The sequence below is a fragment of the Pinus tabuliformis genome, chromosome J (genome assembly GCF_031772625.1).
Source record: "Pinus tabuliformis cultivar Carrire ecotype Pingquan chromosome J, CPIR1, whole genome shotgun sequence".
In the NCBI taxonomy this organism is placed as follows: domain Eukaryota; kingdom Viridiplantae; phylum Streptophyta; class Pinopsida; order Pinales; family Pinaceae; genus Pinus; species Pinus tabuliformis.
In genome coordinates, this window is record NC_142295.1 from 1,517,254,769 (window position 1) to 1,517,267,139 (window position 12,371).

The following is a 12,371-nucleotide window of genomic DNA, read 5'->3' on the forward strand; positions in this document are numbered from 1 at the left end:
GTTAGTCCAAGTGAAGATTCCATTGGTGGTTGGAATATCCATTAGGTGGTTGTCCTGAATAAAATCTCTGAGTCCTTTGCTGTCATTCTCTAACCTTGTTCTACCACCTGTCTTCTCCTCCAGCGATTGTATAATATTGTAGTCTCCTCCACTGATCCATAGCGGGAACTGTCTGTGCTCATTAAGAATGGAAATCGTTTCCAACAGATCCAATTTTTGCTGTATGTTTTGCGGAAAGTATACATTTGAAAGGTGCCCATGGATATTAGTTCCTATGAGATGAAAGGATGCCTGAATGAGGAAGTGGGTGGCATGGAAGTCATAAAGTGTGAGGATCTGCGGATTCCATAGTATGGCAAGCCCACCCGAAGCCCCAGAGGCATCCACTGACATTGAGCTGCTGCCTGCCCAAATCTTATTTCGAGCTTTCTCCATAGCTGTTGTGCTGCTTTTAGTTTCTTGAAGAAAAACTATGGAAGGTTTTTCTTGTTGAATCAAGTTCTTGATCATCCTGTGTTTTGAGGGGCTGTTGAGTCCTCTCACATTCCAGGAGATGAGCTTCATGGTAACTGAGATGTGGGTTTGTAGTACTTAGTCAACTTAGGGAATCTCCCTGATTCCATAAGTAATTCTCCCACTGCGATGGTTCGCTGTAGATCCGTTTTGCGTCCCCTCTTCTTGGTTTCTTTGAGGTTCTTTTTTCCATCCCATGGACTTCCTCCCTGTATGCCTAGATTTTTGTTGTGTTGTACCTTGGCTAGGACTCCTTCTAGCCGATCTATTTGCCAGGGAGGAATGGTATTATAATCTTTTTGCTTGCAGGCTGTTTCAAGTTTTAGGATATCAATACCTTCTAGGATAATGTTCTCCGGATCTTGTTCCATGTTGCTAGGGGCATTTTGCTCGTCCTCCTCCGTAGTGTCCTGAAGGCTTAATGCCAGCGCTGCATCTAAATCCATGGCAGAGGCTTGCTGCTTGGAGTCTAAAACTGATTTCCCTTTGCCGGCAGATGGAGAGCTGGGGTCTGGAGCTACCTTTGAGGTGTCTTCCAAAGGTGGGAGAGGAGAGTGAAAAGAACCAAGATTGAAGGTGTGCATGGGGGCTGAGGGATTGAAGGACGAAGAGGGCTGAGATACAGATTCCAAAGGCTCTGCGCTAGGAGGGTCTTGGGTATCCAGAGGAGAAAATTTGTTCCGGGAGTCTAACCTGGTTGTATTTTCTGGGGCTGCCTGACTTTTCTTGGTGTGCCTGCGGCGGTTAGGGATTTTGATAAAGCCCTCTGAATCAGTCAAGGTTTCATTGGGAGAGGCTTTGGATTGCTGATTTAGAGGACAGTCTCTGAAAAGGTGACCATGCACATGGCATTTGCGGCAACGAAAAGGGATGTGTTCATAATCAAGTGTTTGGATCCATTCAAAATCATCGTGAAAGAGACTTACCGAGTCTGCCAGAGTCTTGGTAAGGTGCATCTGAACGCAGATCCGAGCATAGGATGTATATTTGCGAGTCTTTGTTTCCGCTGCTACTTTGATGAAGGTCCCCAGTTTGTTGCCAATGTCTGCAAGCGTTTCTTCCTTCCAATATTCCACTGGGAGGGAGTACATTCTGATCCATACAGGAGCCCAGCTGAAATCTTCTTTATCAGGGTTGAATCGTGGCTTCCATTCTGTGAGGTACAGTCCTGATGAGTTAAAGAAGTATGGGCCACCCTCGAATATCCTGGACTTGTCCTCTACACAGTTAAATATGGCTGTGAAGAAGCCTTTTGGACCAAGTTGCAGTGTAACTTGTCCCTTGGGTTTCCACTTTGATGCGATCCATCCATTCAAGGCCTTTTCTGTCGGCCAAAAGCCCAGAAATTTTCCGATCAAGGCGTGATCCTGCATGTACTGGATCTCTCCGTTGATCCGATGACTGGGCAGTTCTATCTTGATGCGTTCTGCTGCCTTTGGAATGCAGGTAGCCGAAGTCGCCTTTGGCTGTGACGAAGAGGCGTTTTGGAGCTTTTCGGTTTCTGAGTCTGTAGCTTCAGGCTGATCTGCAGGAATCTCTTTGTCATTGGTCCTTTGTCCTTCTTGCTCTGATTCTGGAATATTGCCGGGAGGGGTCAGAGGGGTCTTGATCTGATTCGCGCCAGCGGTTGGGGTATTCAGAGGAGGGGGGGCAGAGCCCGCCCCTCCTGCTGGCTTTGCCATGAAAGGCTCTCAGCAGTGGTTTGACAGCGCAGCGAGATCCGTCAGGTAAGAGTAGGGTTACAGGGTTCGGTTAATGGCAGCAGGTGCGCAGGCATCCGTAGAAGGTCAGAGCCCTCTACCGCGTAAAAACTTCAATTTAGTTTTAATTAATTCTATCCAAATTTCTTTTTTATTAACTATATTTATTGATATTTACCAATTTCTCCTTGTTAATCCTATTTAGCCCTAATTTTCTAATTAATCAATTAATTTATTTATTTAATAAATTTATAATCTTAATTTTATTTATTTATTTATTGATCAAATGTTAATCTTTGGTTATTATTAATTGTTTTAGTTTATAAATTGACTAATTTTATTAAATTTTATTTAGAATGAATTAAAATTAATATAATTAAATAATACTAAAAGAGCACGCGACTGATATAAAGAATGAGAGATCCCGTACATCAGCCCTTGCAGAACACTCGTCCAATACCAAACATCATGTGTGTTTGGAAGACGCTAAAATAATTGCAAGAGAGGATAATTATCATAAAAGAAAAATCAGAGAGGCTATCGAAATTATGAAATTTCCTCAAAACCTCAACAGGGACAATGGGAGTGAAATTAGCGGAAATTGGCTTCCCCTGATCAGACAAATAAACCCCTCCAGGTCTTTAGAAGCATAGTATCAGGGGTTTTCATAATAATAATTTAATGAATTAATTTTATTAAATTTAATTAATTAAATCAAAATTAATTAAATTAAATTAAATTAAATTAATTTTAATTTGATTAATTATATTAATTAAATCAATTTTAATTAATTCTAAATAAAAATAGTAATTAAACAAAATTACTCAAATAATTAATAATAACCTAGAAAATTAACTAAAATAAAATAAAGATTATAAATTAATTAATTAATTAATTGATTTATTGATTAATTAGACAATTAGGGCTTTATAAGTTAAATAATAAAAATGATAAATAACAATAATAAAAATAAAAATTAAATAAAAATTAAGTAATTAATTAATTAAATAAAAATAAAAACAATAGAAAGAATTATAAATTTATTACTTAATTAATTTTAATTAAATTTAATTAGATTAATTAAATCAAAATTAATTAATTTAATTTAATTATTTAATTATATTAATTTTAATTAATTCTAAATAAAATTTAATAAAATTAGTCAATTTATAAACTAAAACAATTAATAATAACCAAAGATTAACATTTGATTATTAAATAAATAAATAAAATTAAGATTATAAATTTATTAATTAAATAAATTAATTAACTAATTAATTAATTGATTAATTAGAAAATTAGGGCTAAATAGGACTAACAATGAGAAATTGGTAAATAACAAGAATTATAATTAATAAAAAAGAAATTTGGATAGAATTAATTAAAATTAAATTAATAAATTAATAAATTAATTAAATAAAAATAAAAACAATTAAATAAAAATAAAAACAATAAAAAGGAATTATAAAATAAATAAATTAAACTTATTTATGAATCGAACATATCAATTAAAATATTTTTAGGTTCTAGGTAAAACAATGGGAATAAATAAATAATTAATTAAATTTTTTTATAAAACTATTATAAAAATAAAATAATAATAAATATATAAAAACTTAAAAATAAAAATAAAATAACAATAAATAAAAATAAATAAGAAATCATATATATAAATGTCGACTTCTTTATAAAAATTAGGGATCTAGGTTTATTTATACCCAGGTCGGAAGACTCTTCTATCAATAAGCTTTCGTTCATATTCTTTATGATTTAGTCCTGATGATGGACCCCCTTTGGGGTTTGAAACGTCGACAGAATAAGCATGAAACTGTGGATAATCCGGATCATGCCACTGCAAAAGAACTACCACAGAAGCTTAAAATATAACATAACTTCCCTATACGGAGGGGAAACATGGAAGGAGATCCGTCTTCTCGAAATCTTGAGGATAAAAATTGAGAGGAGAACTGCAGACCTGCAATTTCTGAAACAATGTAGAAACAAGAAAATCATTCCTCCTTTTGCTAAGGTAAACCATAGACTATTTAATCATTATAATAATAAATCGTTTTTGAAATTAAGTTTTAGAAGAACCAGGGCAGCGTTGGACAGGCTCAATCGCTTGGCCGTTTCCACTCATCTAAAACTAACTATGATAATCAGCTTCGATCTATGGAAAATAATTGATGCAAAAGCTGCATTGAAGGCCCAGGCAGAAGGTAGAATTGCCCGGGAAAGACAGTCCAGAAAGTTGTCCAAGCTAGAAGAAGGCGTGGGTTTACCTACTATGGAAAGCAATCTAGACTTAAGGGAAGGCAGTGCAGAAACGATTCAAACAATTCCAACAAAAGACAGAAAAGACAGCGAAGAAACGAAAGACAACGAAGATTCAGACAGCGTAGCTGAGGTTTCCAGCAGAATGAAGTTGAAACGCGCTGAAATCATGAAAATTCCATCAGAACACGTGATGGTTCACTATGACAAGCCACCAATGGTTTCCTGCGCTGCTCCCTACGACTGCGTTGTTCCCTGCGTGTCACCAGAACCCATAATGGACGTGAATCATACCTGTAACACCAGCAACATAAAACACGCATGTAACAGCAGCAGTAGCATGGTGAGCAGCGTGGTCTCCTGCGTTGTCTCATGCTTTAATCCCAGCAACGCTAACAGCGCTATCCCATCAGGTTACAACATTAATTTTAATAAAACCGGTGCAAGCATAATTGAAGGTGGAAATGGAATTGAATCCGTTATTAGCATGGATGAAACTATTAAGGGTGTTGAAATCAAGAACATTATATATAAGGACAGGAGCAGCATAGATGGTAAGAAACCAGATGCCGATACTAATGCTGGTTATAGAATTATTAAAAATAATAATGCTACAGGTGATAATCAATTTAGGGCAGAATCTAATAATTCCGACAATGGTAGGTCTGTTATTGGGAACCCCAATGTTCCAAATAAACATGATAAGGGAGTCATTAATCTCTCATCCATAATGCTCACTTCTAAAGAAATCAATATCCTTAGCAAAGGATTGGGATTTGTGGTCTCTCCTAAGAACATTCCATTTGAAAGCATCATCTGCAACATTGAGAATGGGACTCAAGGCCTTTCATCAAACAATAAAGAGATATTAAGACAGGAATGTTCTCTAGCTATGTTGAAGTCTAAGCGCCCAAAGAGTAACCTGAATAAAGAGGGGCGAGAGGCTCTTAGATCTCTCCGAAATAATGATAAGATAGTTGTTCTTAAAGCTAATAAAGGAGGGGCCACTATTGTCTTAAATAAGGAAGATTACATTCAAAAAATGAATGAGCATTTAAATTGTGGGAGTTATAGAAGAGTCAACTCCAACCCTATTCCCAAGGTGATAAAACATGTCAAGAAAGCCATCATGGAAACCAACCTGGACGATAAAATAAAAAAGAATTTGATTCCGTCCTGTGAGGATATTCCTAGAATCTATGGATTACCAAAAATCCATAAGGAAGGGGTCCCTCTTAGACCAATAGTTAACACCATTGGTTCCCCTACCTATGAATTAGCCAAGTATGTAGCTAAGATCCTAAAACCTCTGGTTGGTAACACGGACTCTTTTATAAAAGACTCAAATGGTTTTGTAAAACTTATTAAGAATAAAAAGGTGGATAAAGATGATATTCTAGTGAGTTTTGATGTGGTTTCTTTGTTTACAAAGATTCCTCTAGATGAAGCTATTCAAGTTATAAAGATGGCCACCAATCCTGAAACAGAAAAGCTTGTGGAAATTTGTTTACGGTCCACTTTTTTCAGTTTTCAAGATCACTATTATGAGCAAATATCTAGAGTCGCCATGGGTTCCCCACTCTCACCTATTGTCGCCAACTTATACATGGAGTAATTTGAAAGAAAAGCCCTTGACTCATACCCATTGAAGCCAGCTTGGTGGAAAAGATTTGTTGATGACACTAACCTGAATTGGACTCATGGTAAGACGGAACTGGAGAATTTTTTCAATCATCTTAACTCTATATCTTCCAAAATCAAATTTACTATGGAGCTCGAAGAGAACGGTAAGATCCCCTTTCTAGATGTTATAATCAGTAGAAAAGAGGATGGTATTTTGGGACACCAGGTCTATAGAAAGAAAAATCATACTGATAGCTATCTTCATGCTGAATCTTACCATCATCCTTCCCAAAAATCTGGCGTCTTAAACACTCTAGTTGTTAGCGCTTTCAGGATTTCTGACCTGGATCACCTAAAGGAAGAGATTGAACACTTAACCTCTGTCTTCAAAAACCTTGGATACAAGGAGTGGAGTATCAAGAAAGCTATAAGAAGAGCTCAGGATAAGGTCCTCTCTAAGCGTCCTCCTGAAGACAAGAAAGAAAATTATGGGAAAGTTTACCTTCCATTCATCCAAGGGATTACAGATAAGATTGCAAAAATTTTAAGGAAGAATAACATAAACACTCAATTTACAACATGTGGAACTATAAGGCAAATGATGAGGTCGGTTAAGGATAACATTGATCATCAACAACTCAAGGGTGTGTACAAGATTGATTGCTCTTGTGGCAAGAGTTGGGAAACAGGTCGGTCTCTGAAGATAAGACTAAAAGAGCACACGGCTGATATAAAGAATGAGAGATCACGTACATCAGCCCTTGAAAAACACTCGTCCAATACCAAACATCATGTGTGTTTGGAAGATGCTAAAATAATTGCAAGAGAGGATAATTATCATAAAAGAAAAATCAGAGAGGCTATCGAAATTATGAAATTTCCTCAGAACCTCAACAGGGACAATGGGAGTGAAATTAGCGGAAATTGGCTTCCCCTGATCAGACAAATAAACCCCTCCAGGTCTTTAGAAGCATAGTATCAGGGGTTTTCATAATAATAATTTAATGAATTAATTTTATTAAATTTAATTAATTAAATCAAAATTAATTAAATTAAATTAATTTTAATTTGATTAATTATGTTCATTAAATCAATTTTAATTAATTCTAAATAAAAATAGTAATTAAACAAAATTACTCAAATAATTAATAATAACCTAGAAAATTAACTAAATTAACTAAAATAAATAAAGATTATAAATTAATTAATTAATTAGACAATTACGGTTTTATAAGTTAAATAATAAAAATGATAAATAACAATAATAAAAATAAAAATTAAGTATTTAATCAATTAAACTTAAATTAATTAATTAAATAAAAATAAAAACAATAGAAAGAATTATAAATTTATTACTTAATTAATTTTAATTAAATTTAATTAGATTAATTAAATCAAAATTAATTAATTTAATTTAATTATTTAATTATATTAATTTTAATTAATTCTAAATAAAATGTAATAAAATTAGACAATTTATAAACTAAAACAATTAATAATAACCAAAGATTAACATTTGATAAATAAATAAATAAATAAAATTAAGATTATAAATTTATTAATTAAATAAATAAATTGATTAATTAAAAAATTAGGGCTAAATAGGACTAACAATGAGAAATTGGTAAAAAAACAATAAATATAATTAATAAAAAGGAAATTTGGATAGAATTAATTAAAATTAAATTAATTAATTAATCAATTAATTTAAATTAATTAAATAAAAATAAAAAACAATTAAATAAAAATAAAAACAATAAAAAAGGAATTATAAAATAAATAAGTTAAACTTATTTATGAATCAAACATATCAATTAAAATATTTTTAGGTTCTAGGTAAAACAATGGGAATAAATAAATAATTAATTAAAATTTTTCATAAAACTATTATAAAAATAAAATAATAATAAATATATAAAAATATATAAAAATAAATAAATAAATAAATAAGAATTCATATATATAAATGTCGGCTTCTTTATAAAAATTAGGGATCTAGGTTTATTTATACCCAGGTCGGAAGACTCTTCTCTCAATAAGCTTTCATTCATATTCTTTCTGATTTAGTCTTGATGATGGACCCCCTTTGGGGTTTGAAACGTCGACAGAATAAGCACGAAACTGTGGATAATCCAGATCATGCCACTGCAAAAAAATACCTATTTCAAGACATTTCAACTAAAATGATATGTTAAATAAAAGATTTTTTATGAAAAATTTGAATAAAAGCAAGTTAGAAAAATAGAAAATTTATAAAAATTTTATGAATTTTATATCCAAAGATGATGACATTTGAAAAAGAATCTAGATAAAAATAGTCCTTACAATGGTTTAGAGAATTATATTTCTAGCCTAAAGAATGAAGGTAATATCCTTTTAATGGGTGAATTTAATGCTCGAACTTCAAGCAACCAAGCTATTCTTCTAAGCAATCATTCTAACCCTAATCCTCTTTGGTTAGATGAAGACCTTACTCTAACTAGCCAGTACAAAAGGAGCTCTAAATACCTCGGGGAGAATTTGTTTGGGTCAGATCTAGTCAAGCGCTGTAGTGCTCAGGATCTCATAATTTGCAACAGTCTAAAGAAGTGGCCCAATTCTAGCCAGATGACCTGCATCCATGGGCTTGGTAGCAGCGTGGTAGACTATGTTATTTCCGATCTCCCTTTATACAATGAAATAATAAATTTTGACATCTTAAATGACCACGAGCCTGACTCTGATCATAGGCCTTTACTTATAACTCTCAATTTTGTCATGCATAGAGATCCCATAGAAGATAATCCTTATATCCAAAAGAACTTAATCTTTGATAGAAATAAAAATGATCTCTTTCTAAATGAATTAAAAACTAAGTTGCTTCCTTTTTCTAGTATAGACAACATAGAAGACCTCTATCATAATTTTACTACAACCCTCTCATATTCCATTAACAAGTTCTCAATTGAAGTTTCAAGTAATAAAAGAAATAGAAAAACCAACCCAAGGTATGACAAAGATTGTAAAAGTGTGAGGAGAGCAATTAAGGATGTTGTTGATGAATCTCTTAAAATGGGTAAGATAAGAATATACAAAGCCCTAACTAAAAGGAAAAAAAGGCAGTATATTCATAAAAGACAAGAGAATCTCTTACACCTCTCTAAGGTAGCTCCTAAGAAATTCTGGAGGCAGATTCTAACTAGGAAAACTAAAGATAATAATAAAATTGCTTTACACGGCTAGAATTCCTATTCTAAAAAGCTTTATGAATCTCCAAATGTCATGGATATCTTTCAAACCTTGCTCAAAACGAAAGAAGTTTTCTCATTACAAGACATTGATTTTGGGGTTAAACGCCTCGCAAATGGGAAAGCTAAGGGCATTGAAGGTTACCAGGTGGAAATCCTAAAATTGGAGGTATTGTCCTCATCCCCCACATCCATAAGCTTTTCACTCAAGCGGTCAAGCAAGGGTTCCCTAAAACATGGACTCAGAGCCTCATTATCCCTATTTTTAAAAGCAGGGATACAAATAACACCTCTAATTATCGAACAATTATGATCAACCCTCTTTTAGCCAAGTTATATGGTATTATTTTGGAAAAGAACTTGAGCAAATGGCTTGAAAGTGAAGGTAAGCAAGCTAAATGCCAAGTGGGTTTTAGAAGGCAACACTCAACAACAAACCACCTCACTACGCTTAGGATCATTGTTGAGGAATTCCACAATGATAAATCCAATCACTTTTGTTGCTTTTTCGACTTTAGAAAGGCTTTCAATACGGTTCCTAGAAACAACCTATGGAATAGATTAGAAGAGCTAGAGGTTCCTTTCAAGATGAGAGCTATTGCTATAAGGTTATATGAGAATGTAATTACCAAGTTAATGAGCAATGAGGGGTGGTCGAAATATATTAAGTGTAATATCAGAGTTAAACAAGGTTTCCCCCTCTCCCCTACCCTATTTGGCATTTACATCGATAAGCTAGAAGGTTGTTTAGAGGAAGCAGGTTGTGCTGGCACGATATTAGTTGGGATATTCATTATCCTTCTTCTCTATGCTGAAGATATTGTTCTTCTCGCAAGGTGCCCATCTGATCTTGATAAGCAACTTAGGATTCTTAAGGATTTCTACTCTACCATGGGTATCACTGTTAACACTAGCAAAACAAAAGTTATGATTATCAAATCCAAGAAGGACACTTATGCTAATTTTATGTATGACAATAGTAACTTGGAGGAAGTGTCTTCTTACAAGTACCTAGGGATTGATATTCATCACAAGCTCAACTGAAACTGTAGCATTGAGAAAAGGATTAATCGGGGGTGGAGAGCTTATTTTGGTCTTGAAAATAATTGTAAAACGTAAAACCTCGTAATGTGGGATAGAAAGAAGTTCCTCTTTGAAACGTTTTTCACTCTTATTATCTTATATGGATGTGAGGTTTGGGGTTGCAACATCTATAGAGAATCCCGGAGAAAGATTGAGCAAATCCAAAAGTGTTTTATAACAAATAACCTCAAAATTAAAAGCAATACACCCTATCCTATTCTCCTTATAGAAGTGGGTGTTTCCCCTATCGAGAGCCTAGCTATGACTAGGCTTCTATTATACAAACAAAAACTCAATAACATAGGAGACCATAGAATTCCTAAGCTAGCTTTAAATTCCAGCCAAAACCACCTAAAGCTCAAAAGAGCTTGGTATAAAGAAACTAGGGCCTAGTTAAACCAATGGGAGATCGACGAGAATGTTGCATTGCAAAACATTAATAACATTAAAAATATTGTTACTTCTAAGTTCAAAGGAAAAATTAGTGTGAGAAAGATTTAACAACTAAAAGAAAATTAAGGTATTATAAGGAGGTCATCAACCCCACCCTAGAAGACCAAAAGTATCTCTCTGTTTTAACTAGCTCAAAGAAGAAAATTAATATAGCCAAAACTCTCATGAGCTCCATAGTGAAATGGGTCATTAGGCAGTTCATAAAACACCATGGATAGAAAGGATCTGTCATCTCTGTGAGAATATGAACATCGAGGATGAAAATCGCTTTCTCTTAGGGTGCCCCACGTACAACCACAGTATCAGTTACATAATCTTTATTGCAAAACTGACCTTCCTAGCCTTTTATGATGTCAAAAGTATAGTGAGCTTGGGAGACTTCTCTGCAAGCTTTTTGAGCATAAGAATAAAATCTTAAATCAAACTAAATAATTTGTTTCTTTAGATTCAATAGACCAAAGTTTGGTCTCGGTGGACGTCAACCATTATCATCAACAAGAAAAAAAACACAACAAAAAAAACAAAATCCTTCAAAATTAAAATGAAAAATACAATTAAATTATATTAAAAAAAAAACATAAAAAATAATAAAAACATTAAAATATAATTTAAAAAAAAACATTAAAATAAAAAAATATTAAAGAGAATATTTTTAGAAAAACAAAAACACATTTAAAAAAAATTAAAAAAAAATAAACTTTAAAATTTATGCATTAAAAACAGTTAAAAATAAATGTTAGAAACCATTAACAAAATAATTAAAAAACAAAAATTAAAAAATATTTAAAAATAAAAATAAAAATAAAAAACATAAATAAAAAGAAAACTAAAAAATAAAAAAATAAAAAATATATATATAAATTTTAAGATTAAAATATAAACGAAAAATGAAGACCCTAATTTTTTTATTTAAAATATTAAAAAAAATTAATTAAATTTTAAAAATATCTTTAATTAATTAATTTTTAAATTGCTTTTAATTTTTATTTAAATTTTTTTGTGTTTTTATTTGTTTATTTTTTTATTATCCATTTTATTTTATTTTTTATTGTTACAATTTTAATTTTTTCCTTAAATTATGGTTTGTTTAGAAGTTATTTTTTTCCTTTTTGTTTATCTTTATTTATTTTTTATATTTTGGGTTAATTTTTTTTATTTTTTTTTTATTTATTTTTTTATTTATTTATTTTTGTCACTACATTGCTCTCTATTTAAGCCTTTGTCATGGCCTCTTCATTTGGTCCTGATGATGAACCATACTAGTTGGTTTGAAATGTGTTAGCGAAAATTTTCCATTATGTGATTTCTACTAAAAGGCTTTTCTTAGTTCATTATGGATCACAAAAGCTTGAATTTAGAAATTTGTATGCTTTATATATATATATAATCTTTGTCTTGGTGATGAACCATAGTAAGTGGTTCAAAACGCGTAGACCCTAAAAACTACTTTGTGATTTCTCTAGAATATATTGTGTATATTTTTTTTATGTTTGATTTT